This window comes from Elephas maximus, chromosome 20 (genome assembly GCF_024166365.1).
Source record: "Elephas maximus indicus isolate mEleMax1 chromosome 20, mEleMax1 primary haplotype, whole genome shotgun sequence".
NCBI classification, from domain to species: domain Eukaryota; kingdom Metazoa; phylum Chordata; class Mammalia; order Proboscidea; family Elephantidae; genus Elephas; species Elephas maximus.
Window position 1 is genome coordinate 43,633,953 of NC_064838.1, and position 13,981 is coordinate 43,647,933.

The following is a 13,981-nucleotide window of genomic DNA, read 5'->3' on the forward strand; positions in this document are numbered from 1 at the left end:
TTTCCACATGCAGAAAAATGAAACAGGATGCATGTCTCACACCACACACAAAAACAAATTCAAAATGGATAAAGGACGTCAATGTGCAAGCTAAAGCCGTAAAATTCTTAGAAGAAAAAGCAGGGGCAATGTTGTCAGGCCTAGATTTCAGCAATAGATTATCTAATATAATAACAAAAGCACAAATAGCAAAAGACAAAATAAATGAGACCTCATAAAAATTAAAAACTTCTGTTCATCAAAAGATTTTACCAAAAAAGTGAAAAGATAAGCTATTGACTGGAAGAATATTTTCAGAAACCATAGATCCAACAAAAATCTAACGACCAAAGTATATATAAAACTTCTACAACTTAACAACAAAAAGACAAATAACCCAATAATAAAATGGGCAATAGAATTGAATAGACATTTCACCAAAGAGCACGTTCAAATGGCTACCAAACACAAGATGCTCAGGGTCTTTAGCCTTCAGAGAGATGCAAATCAAAACCACAATGAGATACTCTTTCACGCCCACTAGAATGGCTAAGATAAAAACAAAACAGAAAATAACAAATGTTGGTGAGAATGTGGGAAAACTGGAACTCTTTTCCATTGCTGGTGGGAATGCAAAATGGTACAACCATTGTGGAAAACAGTGTGGCCGTTCCTCAAAAACTAAACATTGAACTACTAATGACCCACTAATTCCATTCCTAGGTGTATACCCAAAAGACTTGAAAGCAAAGACATAAACAGGGACTTGTACACCAATGTTCATTGCAGCACCATTCACAATAGCCAAAAGGTGAAAATAACTTAAATGCCATTCAACTGATGAATGGATAAACAAAACGTGATGCATATATACAATGGAGTACGACTCAGCCAGTAGGAGAAATGAAGTCTTGATACATGCTACAGTATGGATGGAGTTAGAACACATTATGCTAAGTGAAATAAGCCAATCACAAAAGGACAAATATTGTATGACCTCATTTATATAAAAAGACAAGAAAAGGCAAATATATAGAGACCAAAGTTTATTAGTGGTTACCAGGGGTGAGAAGGAGGGGGGAAGTGAGGATTAATGGTGACGGGAAAATCACACTGATTAAGGCTATTGAACACCCGACTATTGTAACTGCTGTCAATAACTTGTACACCTGTAAAAAGTTGAATTGACAAAGGTTGTGTGATAGATTTATTTACAATGACAGAAAGAGCAGCTGCTGAAGCTGCTTATGTACAACCAAACACCTCACGGGATTTGGTTCCTTAGTTTGGAGGTTTAGGGTGATGGTTTCATGGGACATCCCAGTTAATTGGCCTAATAAAAATTTTTTTAAAAAAAGAATTCTGAGCACCCCAAGCTGCTATGCTCTGGGGGAACCCAGGCCACATGTCACTCCTATCAGCAGGCCTAGTCTTCAAGCCTCCCAGTCCGGGTGCCAGAGGGTGCAAAGAGGCCTCCAGATGAGTCATTCCCAGCTTCCAACCTCCTAGCCGAGGTTTGAGACGCATGGAGGAGACAATTTGTCCCCACTTTGCCCTGTTTGAACCCTTGACCCTCAGAATCTGTGACCACTGAGCCTGGGGTGGCTTGTTACACAGTAATAGTAACCAAAACCGGGATCATCACCGTCCTCACTCAGACACTAAAGGCCCCTGTGAAGACAGGACATCAATCCTGGGCGCTGATCCACTCCCTGCTCCCCTGACCTTGTTCCTGCTGCAGTGACCCTCCCTGGGGTGAACAGAGCTGAGGCTGACCCTTAGTTAAGGATGGAGGAGAAGAAGGAGGTGATCTTCTCTCCCTTCCCCCTCGGGGTAGGGAGGCGACCAGGGTAAGGCAGACCCACCCGGGGCCTCTGCCGGCAAATTTCCCTGCACTGAGATACGCCCCCCTCCCCACAAAGGGCCAGTGGTCAAATTCAGGTCCCCATGGCATTTAGTGGAAGTCCCTGGGAGGAGGGAGCTGGGCTGGGGGAGGCAGAAGAGCAAAAACATGTGCACTGTGGGGACACTCTATCACCCCAACTCTCTAGAACAGTGCCCAAGGTCACGCAGCTGGAAATGGTGGAGCAGGACCTTAGCCCTCATCTGACAGACCCCCCACCCGAGCCCTTTGTCCCATGCCCACATAGCCTCTGCCTTAGGCAACACCATTAATGCGCCTGAAAGAGGAGCCACCTGTGTGTGCAGTGCTGCAGGATCCCCCGTCACTTCTCGTCACCCCAACCCCTCTCTCCACTCTGCCGCCCCTCACTCCCCAAACTCATCACTTTTTCAGCTACTATCTGCACTGCCTGCACTGCCAGCAAAACACATGTTTTATCACCCAGGCATCTCCTCCAGGAAGCCCGTCTTGACTCCCCAGGATGGGTCAGGTGCTTCCTCAGGGCTCCCACAGACCCTGGGCTTCACTCTGTCACAGCAGGAATCCCTCCACAACTGGATTCTAATAGTTTGTGGCCACGTGTGTCTCACCCCTTCCCAGCCCTCCCCACCAGCCTGGGATCAACTTTGTGTCCACCTCTGTCCCCAGCCCAGCCTGGGGCTTGGCACAGAGCAGACAACAGGGAGCATGAATCAGAGGTCCCAGTGGATCACAGGCAGACACTGGGTCAGACCTACAGACCTTGGCAGAAACTAAGCCCCATCACAGATGTAGGCTGTGGGACCTCCAGAGATATAGTTAAGATTTCAGAGTGAGACAGAGAGGCAGGGGCTTCTCTGGTGTCATAAATCAGTGTAAATGATGCACTAACATGGAAAGTGTGGTGACAATATGTTGACATGTGGAGGAACCTTGTAGAAACAAGGCGGCAGGATGTGGGGCTATAAGAGGCTGAGGGAGCCATGGGCAGAGGGTGCTGGCAGGCAGGGCGACAGGTTCCAGGGGACCCCGGTGAGCTTTGCTGGCCATCTCTGGGCTAGGAGTAGGGCTGGGGGAGGGGCAGCAGCATGAGGTCTCTGCGGGTACCCAGTGGAACTCCAGGCTTTCATCCCTGAGAGAGGGGTCACATCCCCAGCCAGCACACTGCCCTGCACCCAGCACCACCTCCAGGCTGGTGGTCAATAGCCCTCTGGGAGGTCCCAGCAGGGACAGCTGCTCCAGGGAGAGAGCCAGGAAGATGCCCATGATGTTCCCTGGAGAGTAATTTTGTGTCCGGCAGTACATATAGCAACCATAAACTTCTTCAGCCTCTGGGGTTTATTGGGAAGCCTCTGTACTATTAACAGTGTGTGCTGCCACAAGGCAGGTGCCTTTATGACTGTTTCAAATTGAAGAAATGGGCATGTGCTGAAAATTACTGTTTTCCCAGGGTATTGTATGAGATGTCTGAATTCTTGGTAGGAAAAGTAGAAATTTTGAAATTTTTGTTTGTTATACATACCTACCAATAGACCCCAGTGGGGACTCTGAGGTATAATTAGTGGTACTTCATATGTACCACTAAACTCTTAGGCTAGGCTTATGGGAGGGGACAAGGGAAAAAAATCCATACTACCTACCAAAAATTCAGACACACTCAATGATTCAGCATCCTTCCATTAATGAAAACACATGGCATCAAGAAAACATTCACGGCAGAAAATAATTGGGTCATCAAAGGGTTAAACCACGTTTAGGAATTCTGCCGAAGAGGAGCTGGAAGCGAGTGAATTTGAAGACAGCCCTTTGCCAGCACCTCACTGCCTGGCAGAAAGGCTGAAAAGAGCAGACCTTTTCCTGAGAAGCCCTGTGCTATGGATTGAATTGCGTCCCCCCAAAATGTGTGTCAACTTGACTAGGCCATGATTCCCAGTATTGTGGCTGCCTACCATTTTGTGATCTGATGTGATTATTCTATGTGTTGTAAATCCTAACTTTTATGATATTAATGAGACAGGATCAGAGGCAGTTATGTTAAGGAGGCAGGACTCAATCTACAGGATCAGGCTTTATCTTCAATCTCTTTTGAGATATAAAAGAGAGAAGTGAGCTGAGAGGACAGGACCTCCTACCACCAAGAAGGAAGAGCTGAGAGCAAAGTACATCCTTTGGACCCAGGGTCTGAGCGCTGAGAAGCTCCTAGAGTAGGGGAAGATAGATGACAAGGAATTCTTCCCCTGGAGTTGGTGCCCTGAATTCGGACTTCTAGCCTCCTAAGCTGTGAGAGAGTAAATTTCTGTTTGTTAAAGCCACCCGACTGTGGTATTTCTGCTGTAGCAGCACTGCGTAACTAAGATACCCCAGTCTGCTTTCCCTGCTGTTGGCTGGTCAGGAAACCTGAGACATGAGGTGTTTGTCCCTCCCTTCCTGAGGAGTTAGAGGCCTCTGCTTCGGAAAGCTCAGGAAAGTTGGGTGCAGGATAAAGGGCTCTGCAGAGCCAGGGCCAGGCAGGGCACAACAGGGCAGTAGCCAGCCTGCAATCCCACACTAGCCACCCCAGCCAGGGCTTCCCCAGTGATTTAAGAGAGGCCAGAAATCAGAATTTTTTTGTGAAACATGCACATTTTTCCACATTAGCCCAGAATTATTTGAGAGACAAATAAAACATATGGGGGAAGGCATCTGAGGCTCATGGAGGACAAGAGTCCACCAGTGGGAGGCTCAGCGGGCAAGCGTGGGGGTGGGGCAGGCTCAGGTGGCCGTGCTGCACAGACCTCAGCTGGTGGCCCCACTGCAGCTCTGGAGTCTGTGCAGTGCCATCCGCTATCCTAACAGCTAGTACTGCCATCACCTGTGTCAGCTCACTTGGTGCTCACAAATGCGCAACACAGCGAGTGTTATCAATGTCCCCGTTTCACAGGTGACGGCACTGTCGAAGACTGCTGAAGTCAGGATTTGAACCTAAGTAAAGACAAAGGTCGTGGGAGTGGATTGGCCCCCGGGAGCTGGTGCCTGGCACATTTTCCTGGGTATTTACCAGCCAGGTCTCCAGGGCCAGAGTGTGCCCCTCTGACACAAGAGACTACCAGCCTTTCCTTCTATTGGGAAATCATTACCTTCCAAGCCACTCCCAGCCTTTGAAAGAACACAAGGTCCAGGGCAGGAAGACATAGCAGGGGACCCACTGCCAGCTCCAGGGATACTTGTGAGACCCTCATCCCCTTCTCCCTGGGACTCATAGACACCAGGAAGGGGTCCCCCAGAATGACTGAAATGGGATTTCCTCCACCTCTAGCAGAGGCAGGTTTGATTTAATTTTTAGAAATTTAACTCTTCTGGTATCTCAAGTCCCAGGCCGGTACCTGTGTTTTTATGTTTAATCATCCCAGAAACCTCCCCAGGTAGCTTTCGAATCACCCCCTCTCTCCAGCCAGCAAAGAAAGGCCAGACACTTGCTCCAGGCCGCCTGGGTCCTGCGCCCCAGGGGCTGAGGCAGACCAGGGCTGGGAACCAGCACCCTGAGAGGGGAGATGGGCCAGGGCTCAAGAGGCCGAGACCCAGGGCAGGCATGTGTGACCCCCCTGGGTTCTGAGGAAGAGAATTTATCTGGCTTAAGCCCCACTATAAAAACAAAGATTTTTTTCCGGCCATAAAAGTAATTCATATACATCACAGCAAATTTTTTAAATGCAGGGGAAAAAATTAAGAGAAAGTTAATTGCCTATAATCACACCAACCAGAAACCCACCGCTCATGGCTTGGCATATTTCCCACCCACGTTCTTTCTTGTTTGTTTTTTACAGTCAGGATAACATTGCATGTACAATTTTGTAATCTGCTCTGTACAGATATACTCTAATTAGCAATTCCCCCATCATAATAAATCATATGTAAATATCCATTCATGGTGCCTGCATAATATTTCACCACAAGACTTACTGCGCTGTACCTTAACAATCCCCTTTAATTGGACAGCTATGTTGTTTCCTAGTTTTCTCTCTCGTGAACAACACTGAGAAGAAAATAATTGTGAAAAAAGATTTCTCTATTTTATTGTCCTTTTAATAAAAACACATATGAACACGTTCGACCAGTGAAAGGCTACAAAAAGGATCCAGAAAAAGGTAAGTTGCTCTCCTGTCCTCGATCTCTATTGCCTTAGCCTCCTCGAGGCAATCACTGGTTCCCATTGCTGGTGTTTCCCAGGAGGTATTCCACACACATATAAACACATATTATAACACCCCTCATCTGCCCAGCAAATGGAGCATACACCACGCTTTGGTCACTTAGCAATATACCCAGTTCTTCAAAGAGTGGTACCTGAAAAGGAGCCCCACTCTTCATAATGGGCGCAGAGCATGCCACCGAACGAGCCAGTGGTGAGCTATTACTCCAGCTGTCCAGAAAAAAATAAAAAGCTCTGATTTGTAGCGTTTGCCAATTTCCATGGTGTAAATACTCCCACCATGGCCATGTCAAGCTACTGACAATTTAACAACTGGCTGGCGGGGTTTCCTGAGTTCTTAACGATTGGTTCTCAAGAGCTAGAGCGAGTGGGCTCTACCACCACAGACATACAGACTTGCTTCGTATTGGGAAATTACTGCCTAATGATCGATCCCCAGATGTGGAATTACTGGGTCTAAAAGTGTAAACATCTTCAAGGTGTTGGCCCGTTTACCAGATTAGCACGCAGAAAGGCTGAGCCGTTCACAGTCCGAGCGGTCATGTTGAGGGTCCGTTTGAGCACACCTTCACTGACGCTACATGTTCTCAGTGTTTGATCTTTGTAATTGGATGCGAAGAATCAGCGTCTTCTTATGTCCTGAATTTGGGGAGCGGGGGTCATTCTTACTGCTGGTGCTTGACCAAGAAGGTCCAGCTGCAGGGGTGGGCCAACAGCTCCCTCCGTGCCCCATCACAGGAAGGGGAGAACCCTTACCACAGACCCTGCCCAGTTGCTCTTTCTGGTCCAGCTGGACAGGCTCTACAGAGGGTCCAAACACCACTAACGTCAGTCCTGTCCTTGAGCCACAAACAGGAAAATCAGGGTACTTGTGGGTCTCCAACGAACATTTCAGTGACTGGCCTGTTAGCTCTGGGCCCTGCTGAGTTCCCAGAAAGTCTGTAATGATGCATGGAAGAGAAGGGAAGCCCGTGTGTGTGTCCTTGTGTGTGAGCATGTGGACACAGTGTTGTGATAGTGTATACGAGTGTGCATGCGCATACACGTGTGTGGTGTCCGTGTAACCATGGATACATGTGTGAGTGTATGTGCATGTATACGTGAGAATGTGTTGTGTTGTTTATGTACCTGTGTGTGCATGTGTGACTGTGTATGTATGTGCGTGTACATACCGTGTGTGTGTTTTGGGGTGGGGGCGGGAGGCAGCAGCTGAAGTCTCTTTCAGGTGCTCCTGGTTCACAGGCTCCCTTTCCCACGCAGCCTCAAAAGCACCTAAGCTCTAAAGGGGAGGCTGTCCTGGCAGCAGCTGTCGTAAGGAGCTAGGCCATGCTCAGACCAGACCAGGCCCAGAGCTGCAGCAGTCCTGCCCAGCCCCTACACCTCTGCATTCTATTCAACAAACACTTAAGAGCATGTACCGCATGCCAAGCACCGTTCAAAGTGCCTCGCAAATATCAACTCATTTCATCCTCGTAACAGCCCTGTAGAGGCACTGTCGGCATCCCTGCTTTATGGATGAGAAAACCGAGGCACAGAGAGGTTAAATTCCTTGCCCAAGGTCACACAGCTAGGCATGGACAAAGCCAGGCTTCAAACTCAAGCAGACTGCAGAAGCTATGCTCTTCAATGTTGTGCCTCGAGATGCTCAGGGCCAGACATACATGTTCAAGCCCAGGCCCCATCAGATGATGCCTCGTGCGGAGGGCTCTTATGGGGGCTGAGCTAGAGGCTCGGAGGTGCCCTGTGGGGGCTAGTTACCTGTGCTTCTCCCAGAATTACGAGCCAGAGTTAGAGGGCAAGCACCATCTCTCTCGAGGGGTGTCTGCGTATGCACCAGATGGGCTTCTTGGTTGCCAGTGACAGTCCCCATTCAAGCCTGCTGAGACCAACGAGCCCCCAAATGGCCACAGGCAAATCCAAGGAGCCAGCCATGCCACCAGAAGGTTGTTGTTCTCCCTTTCTTAGGTCAGTCTTTCTTCACTTTCAGGGGGAATTTCCCCTCATAGGGTTAGATGCCACTAGCAGCTCCAGGCTCTGTACTGTGGCCATACAACCCAGTGGGAAGAGAGCTCTCTTTCCCCAGAGTTCTAGCAGAAACCCCAGTCCCGATGATACTAGCCAGGCTCAGCCTGGACTAACCCACACAGCCGGTGGGATGGGTGTGGGCTGGCTGGTCTAAGTCACCTGTGCTCAGAGCAGTTCCCACCTGCGTCCATGCACCGACGGTAGGCAAGGGTGGTCTCCTCAAAGCAACTCCGAAGGGCTTTTTCCAGAAAAGGGGGTGAACACTGAGTGGGCAGGAAAACTACAGCCCTCTACCCAGAAGGGCTGGCAACAGCTGGATGAAGTCCCTAGGCCTGGCGTCGAGCCTGGCAGAGCCACAGAAGTCGGTCCCCATCCAGGCCACACGCCCACATGTTCTTGTGGAGGTCACCACCAGCTGATGTCTGGGGAGTGCAGGCACAGGCCAAGAGCCAGAAAGCTCCCCCTTGGCGAGAGCAAGACGACACAAGACCTGAGTACTGTGCCTCCTTGCACCGAAGCTCTGCCTCCCAGCCCTGCGCAGGCGCAGACGCAGGAAGCCCTCCAAGGCACAGGTGGTCCTAAGGAGGCTGGGGGCGGAGGGCTGGAGCAAGGGCGTGGGCACCCCACAGCCTGAGTTCAAAGCTTCACCCCCACCGCCCCCGCCACTCTGCCACATTCCAGCGGAGGAGCTTTAGGCAAGGTCTTCACTGCCCTGGGCCTCAATTCCTTAATTATCATGCAAGAAGAAAAACATTTAGTGTTTTGTTCTTTTTTAAAAAGGCTATTTTTTTTATAGCTGTTTCTGCCTTCTGGGGTTGGGGGAGGAGTCCCTGGGTGGCAAAGAGGTTAAGCTCTTGGCTACTAACCCAAAGGTTGGCAGCTGGTGAAAAATCAGCCACTGAAAACTCCATGGAGCACAGTTCTACTCTGACGCACATGGGGTCGCTGTGATTGAGAGTTGACTGTACGGCAGCTGGTTTGGTTTTTTAGTTTAATGAATGTGAGGAGCCCCTGGGTGAAGCAAAGGGTTAACACTGGGCTGCTAACCAAAAGGTTGGAGGTTCGAGTCCACCCAGACGTGGCTCAGAAGAAAGGCCTGATGATCTAAAGGAAAATCAGCCATTGGAAACCGTACGGAGCGCAGTTCTACTCTGACGCTCGCGGTGTCGCTAGGACTCAGGACTGACTTGATAGCAGCTAGCCTGGTTTTTTGGTTTGGGGGATGGGGGAGAAGGAGAGTGGGGAGGTCACTCACACCAACAGAGGAAGCCTGGTCAAGAGTCTTCAAGCAGCAGGCAGTGCCCGAGCGGCTGGGGGAGAGCCACAGGTGCAGGCCCTCTGCCTAGCTCAGCGGGTAAGGGTTCCCGGATTTGCCAAGGCAGGGCCGAGTCAGGGCTGTGGAGGACTGGGGCTCCGTCTGGGCACTTCTCACTGAGTGACAGACTACCTGACTTGCACAGGCTTGAACCCCAGGGAAGCATCCTTCCCCCACTTCCTAGGTGTCAATGTAACCTCAGGTGTGGCCCCTTCCACTCTCTGCTCCAACCTGAGGAGCTGTATCTGGGCTGGAGAAACGTCTTCGGCTCCAGGCCCCCCAACCCGGCTGTCTCTGCTGGTGTTTCCTGAAGCTCACAAAGTCTCAGAAATGAGCTGGCCTGTGGACAGCCCGGCCTCACCCAGGGGACCTCTAGGGTCCACTTGTTGCAGCCCCCTTTCCTAGAGGGCCTGCGTTTTGCTCACAAACACAGCAGGGTCCAAATCTCAGCTCCAGCTGGTGCGCACTGTGCCCCTGAAGAGGGCCCCACCTCTGAGTCTTCTCACTTTGTTACCATGAGCGGACACACCGAGCCTCGGCAGGGTCACACACTGAGGCCATCTCCTTGCCGGTTGGCATACATGACACACATACCTCACCCCAAACCTTTGGCTCTCAGCCCCTTTGCCTGGACCTCAGGTCCTATCTCTGCAGGTCAACTGCAGTCCCGCCCCCAGGCCCATTGGGGCTCACCCCTGATGTGGTGGGAAGCCTGGGCCCACACCTGCATCACCCTCGTGACCAGAAACAGCTGGCCTCTGAGGGAACCTTCCAAGGCTCTGAGCTGAGTTTCAGATCAGAGAGCAGAGGGCCGAGGGCTGCTGGTTGCTAAGGAAACCATTGGTTGAGAATTTCCAGGCAAGCCTGCTCAAGTTGGTATTGATCAGCTGAAGGGAAAGGACCCGGGAGAGGCTCCCCCGGAGAGAACAGAGAAGGCAAAAGGGGCAACAGTGGTAGAGTCCAGGGCAGGGTGGGGTCCAAGGGGTGCCTCCCAGCCCAGCCTCTCCTGCTGTATGAACCTGGGCCCAGACACTCCCTCTGTGCCCCAGTGTCCTCACCTGTCAGTGGGGTACTGACAACACTGCCACATAGGGTCCTGAGTGGTAGACAGAAGGTCTCAGGGTGTGCTGGCACGTAAGCCTTAGGTGTTAGCTCAGTTCCAGGCCCTCGCCACATGGCGGGCATTGGGCAAGCGTGCGATCAATGCCATGTGGTTGGTCCTCACCTTGAGGCAGACCCTCAGCAAAGTGAAAATGCATACCCACACACATGCATAAAACCCTGCAGAGAAGGGATTTCCACCCTACTCTAGAGATGAGGGCTGGGGGGTCACAGGCACTCCATGAGGGGTAGAGAGACAGGGCAGACCACGGGGTTGGCCTGTGGCTGGAAGGAGGAAGGGAAGCTGCCTTACTGAGCACTGCCACATCACCTGCCTGCCACCCGACTCCTCTCTGCTGTCAGAATCTGGCCCCAGACAGCAGGCAGCCTATCCAGGCTCCCAGGGCTCCAGCATGGGGCAGATCCCAGCCCAGGCTCTTTCTGGTCTGCCACGTTAATCTCACTCGGGCAGAGACAGTATCCAGGCACCTGATCTGGGCCCCATGCACCAGCTCTTTCACCCATTAGGTGTCCTGGCCGGAATGCACAGGAATGGCTAAACCCCAGAGGCCAGCTACATGTCTGGGGCCTCCCGGTCCACTGCCCTCAGGCACGGGGGGCTGGCTCTGCCCTGTTGTCTGAACTCTACACTCTTCCCCATCTTTGCCTCCCTTGTCTCGTGTCAGCCTTGTCCTCACCAGCCTCTCCATGTGGGTGACAGATGACGCGGCCCCCAACATTCCCAGCCCACATTAGGCAACCAGAAAATTCCATTAACGTTATTAGTTAGCTTAGGCAAGTCTCTTTCCCTCTCTGGACTTCAGTTTCCCCATATTTAAAATGAGAGAGAAAAGAAAAAAAGACCCTCTAAATTCCTCTCCAGCCCTAATATTCTGGAAGGCAGGCCTGAGATCTAGACTGATTCATCAGGATCCTTTTGGTTGCAAGTGGTAGAAACTCAGTTCCAACTGACTTAAGCAAAAAAGGAGGAACGGATTGGCTCATATAACTGAAAAGTCCAGGGGTGGGCTTTAGGTGTGGCTAGATCCAGAAGCTCACATAGCGTCATTAGAAATTCATCTTTCTTTCTATCGCCATCCTCCTTAGAGTTGGCTGATACTCTGGGCAGGTCCTGCTGGGCCACTGGTAGTTACAGGCTTACTGTTTTTACCATGAGAGGAAAGGTCATACTTTCTGTGTGTAACCCCTGTGCTATACCAGGCCCCCTAAACGGCTTTGATTGGCCCTTCTTGGGTCACATGCCCACTCACAAACCTATCGATGTTCCCCAGAGGATTAGGGTGCTCTTGATGACCAGCTTGGTCACATGGCCTGGTTGACAAGGAGATGGAGCCCTGCAACCTCACCAGTTGGGTTGGAGGCAGTTTTTAAAGGAAAAGCAAAGAAGACAGTAGATGTTTCTACATAGGCCCACCTCTTATAAGGCTGGAAGAGGAAGAGATTCAGGCAATATTTGGAGAAGCATACTCCTACTCAGCCCTCTGCTGGGCTCAGACCAGGCAACCCCGCCAACCTCAGAAAGGCGGGGCCCTGAGCCTGCCACACCCCACCTCCACCTATGGACTCGCAGGTACACACGGCAGAATCAAAGACACCCTGTGTGGTGCTTTCTGTTCCTAAGAAGCCTCCCAGATCGCTGTCTCCCAGGGCCCCGCTAAAGAGATTATGAGCCTGCCTTTTAGCGGAAACCCTGGGCATCTGGGCTGGCTCAGCTAATCCCGACAAAGGATAACAGACCCCTAATTAATTCTCCGAATCCGACGGCTACTCAAATGCCAGCCAGTCCACCCGCCTTAATGAGTTTAATCGACTGGACTTGATGATTTTATTCGAAACCTAGGGCCTCAAATTAAACTCTTAAAAATGCACTTGAACTTGATTGGCAGTGGTAATCCCAACAAAGTCTGTTTAATCCTTGGGCTGCACGGGCAGGGGCAGCCTGTGCCACCACTGCAGGCTCTAGGAGGCTGCACCAGAGCCCCCAGCTCCCTGGAGGCAGAAGGAAGCGGCACCTTCTTCCTTATCTCTGGGGGCTGGTTTTCCTCCGCTGTCTACCTTCAGGCCTGGTAGGAAGGCCCAAGAGTTAGGAGCTCCCTGCCCACCTCTGCTGCTGACAAGGTGCACTCCTATGCACCCTGCAAACCCAGCCCAAGAGCCCCCTGTCCTAGGGAATTCTTTGCTCACACTCTTTGTCACAGCTTGACTGTGGCCCCCACTGGTGGCTTCTGTGTCCGTGTCCTCCCTTCTACCCCACCCCAGCAGACAATGAGCTCCAGGGCAGCAGCCCCATCCTGCTTGTGGCTTTGCCCCAGCCTCCAGCCATGGGGGTGTTGAGTGGTGCTGGCATTCAGCTCTGCGTGTTCCCCATAGACTCCTGCCCTCCTGTGGTAGGTGGATCGCAAGCCTTGCACCCAGAGTGGGGGCCACTTCCCCACCCCTTGAGTCTGGGCTGGCCGGTGACTCACACTGGCCAGTAGAAGGGGACGGACATGATGGTGTGCCCATTCGAGCCTTCTCCTCGCTCTTGAAGCCCTTTCGTCTTCGTGAGAACTGAGAACAAGCTTGGGTGGCCTGCTGGAGTGTGGGGGCCGCATGGAGCACAGCCAGGCCATCGGCTGAGGCCAGCCCAGTCAGGAGCACAGCCCACATCTGCAATGCACCTTCCCAAACAGGCTCTTGAGAAGAGGAAATGGCCGCTGCTTTAAGCCTCTGTGTGTGGAGGTAGCTTGGTACGCAGCAACAGCTCACTGATACAGCTGTCTCGCTAGCCCTGCACAGCCTCAGCCACACTTTGCCAGAGCCAAACCAGCTTCAGCTGCCTCCTCCCTCCAACCCCCCTCGGCTTGCAGTCTTTTCATCCTCACTGCCCATCTCTAGAGCCAGCCACTTATCGTACAGACACCAGCTAGGGGTCCCTGACTTCAGATCCTGGGGAGCTGGACCAAGAAAGTCTGTTTCCTCTTACCCAGAAGGCACTGGGCTTGGAGTTCAGACTGAACTACCTTCTCCCCAGACATGGGCTCTGCAGACCCAGAGGTGGGGATGCTCTAAGGAAGATGCATTTTCACACTAACACACTCACACATAGTCACACACTCAAACACACCCACTCCCACACACTTGTACTCACGCACACTTGTTTGCGCACAGCACACTCACACATACACACTCTCACACTCACAGACACACACCACACTCACACTGTGAAAACAAGCTTGTTACACTCTGGTCACAGGGCAGCTTATCCTGCAGTTGTTTGCTAAGAAAGCCACTCAGGAAGGACAGGGAAAACCAGCTTCTTTATATTTCTCGAAATGCGCTTTTCCCTATCAGACTGGCAACGCTTCAAGCATTTGCAACTCACTCTGTTAGTGAGATTGCAGGGAGGGCCTGATGGAGCATTTTCTAGGGAGGGGGATTTGGCAATCCCCATCAGAATCACGAATGCTCTACCCTTCCACCCAGGAGC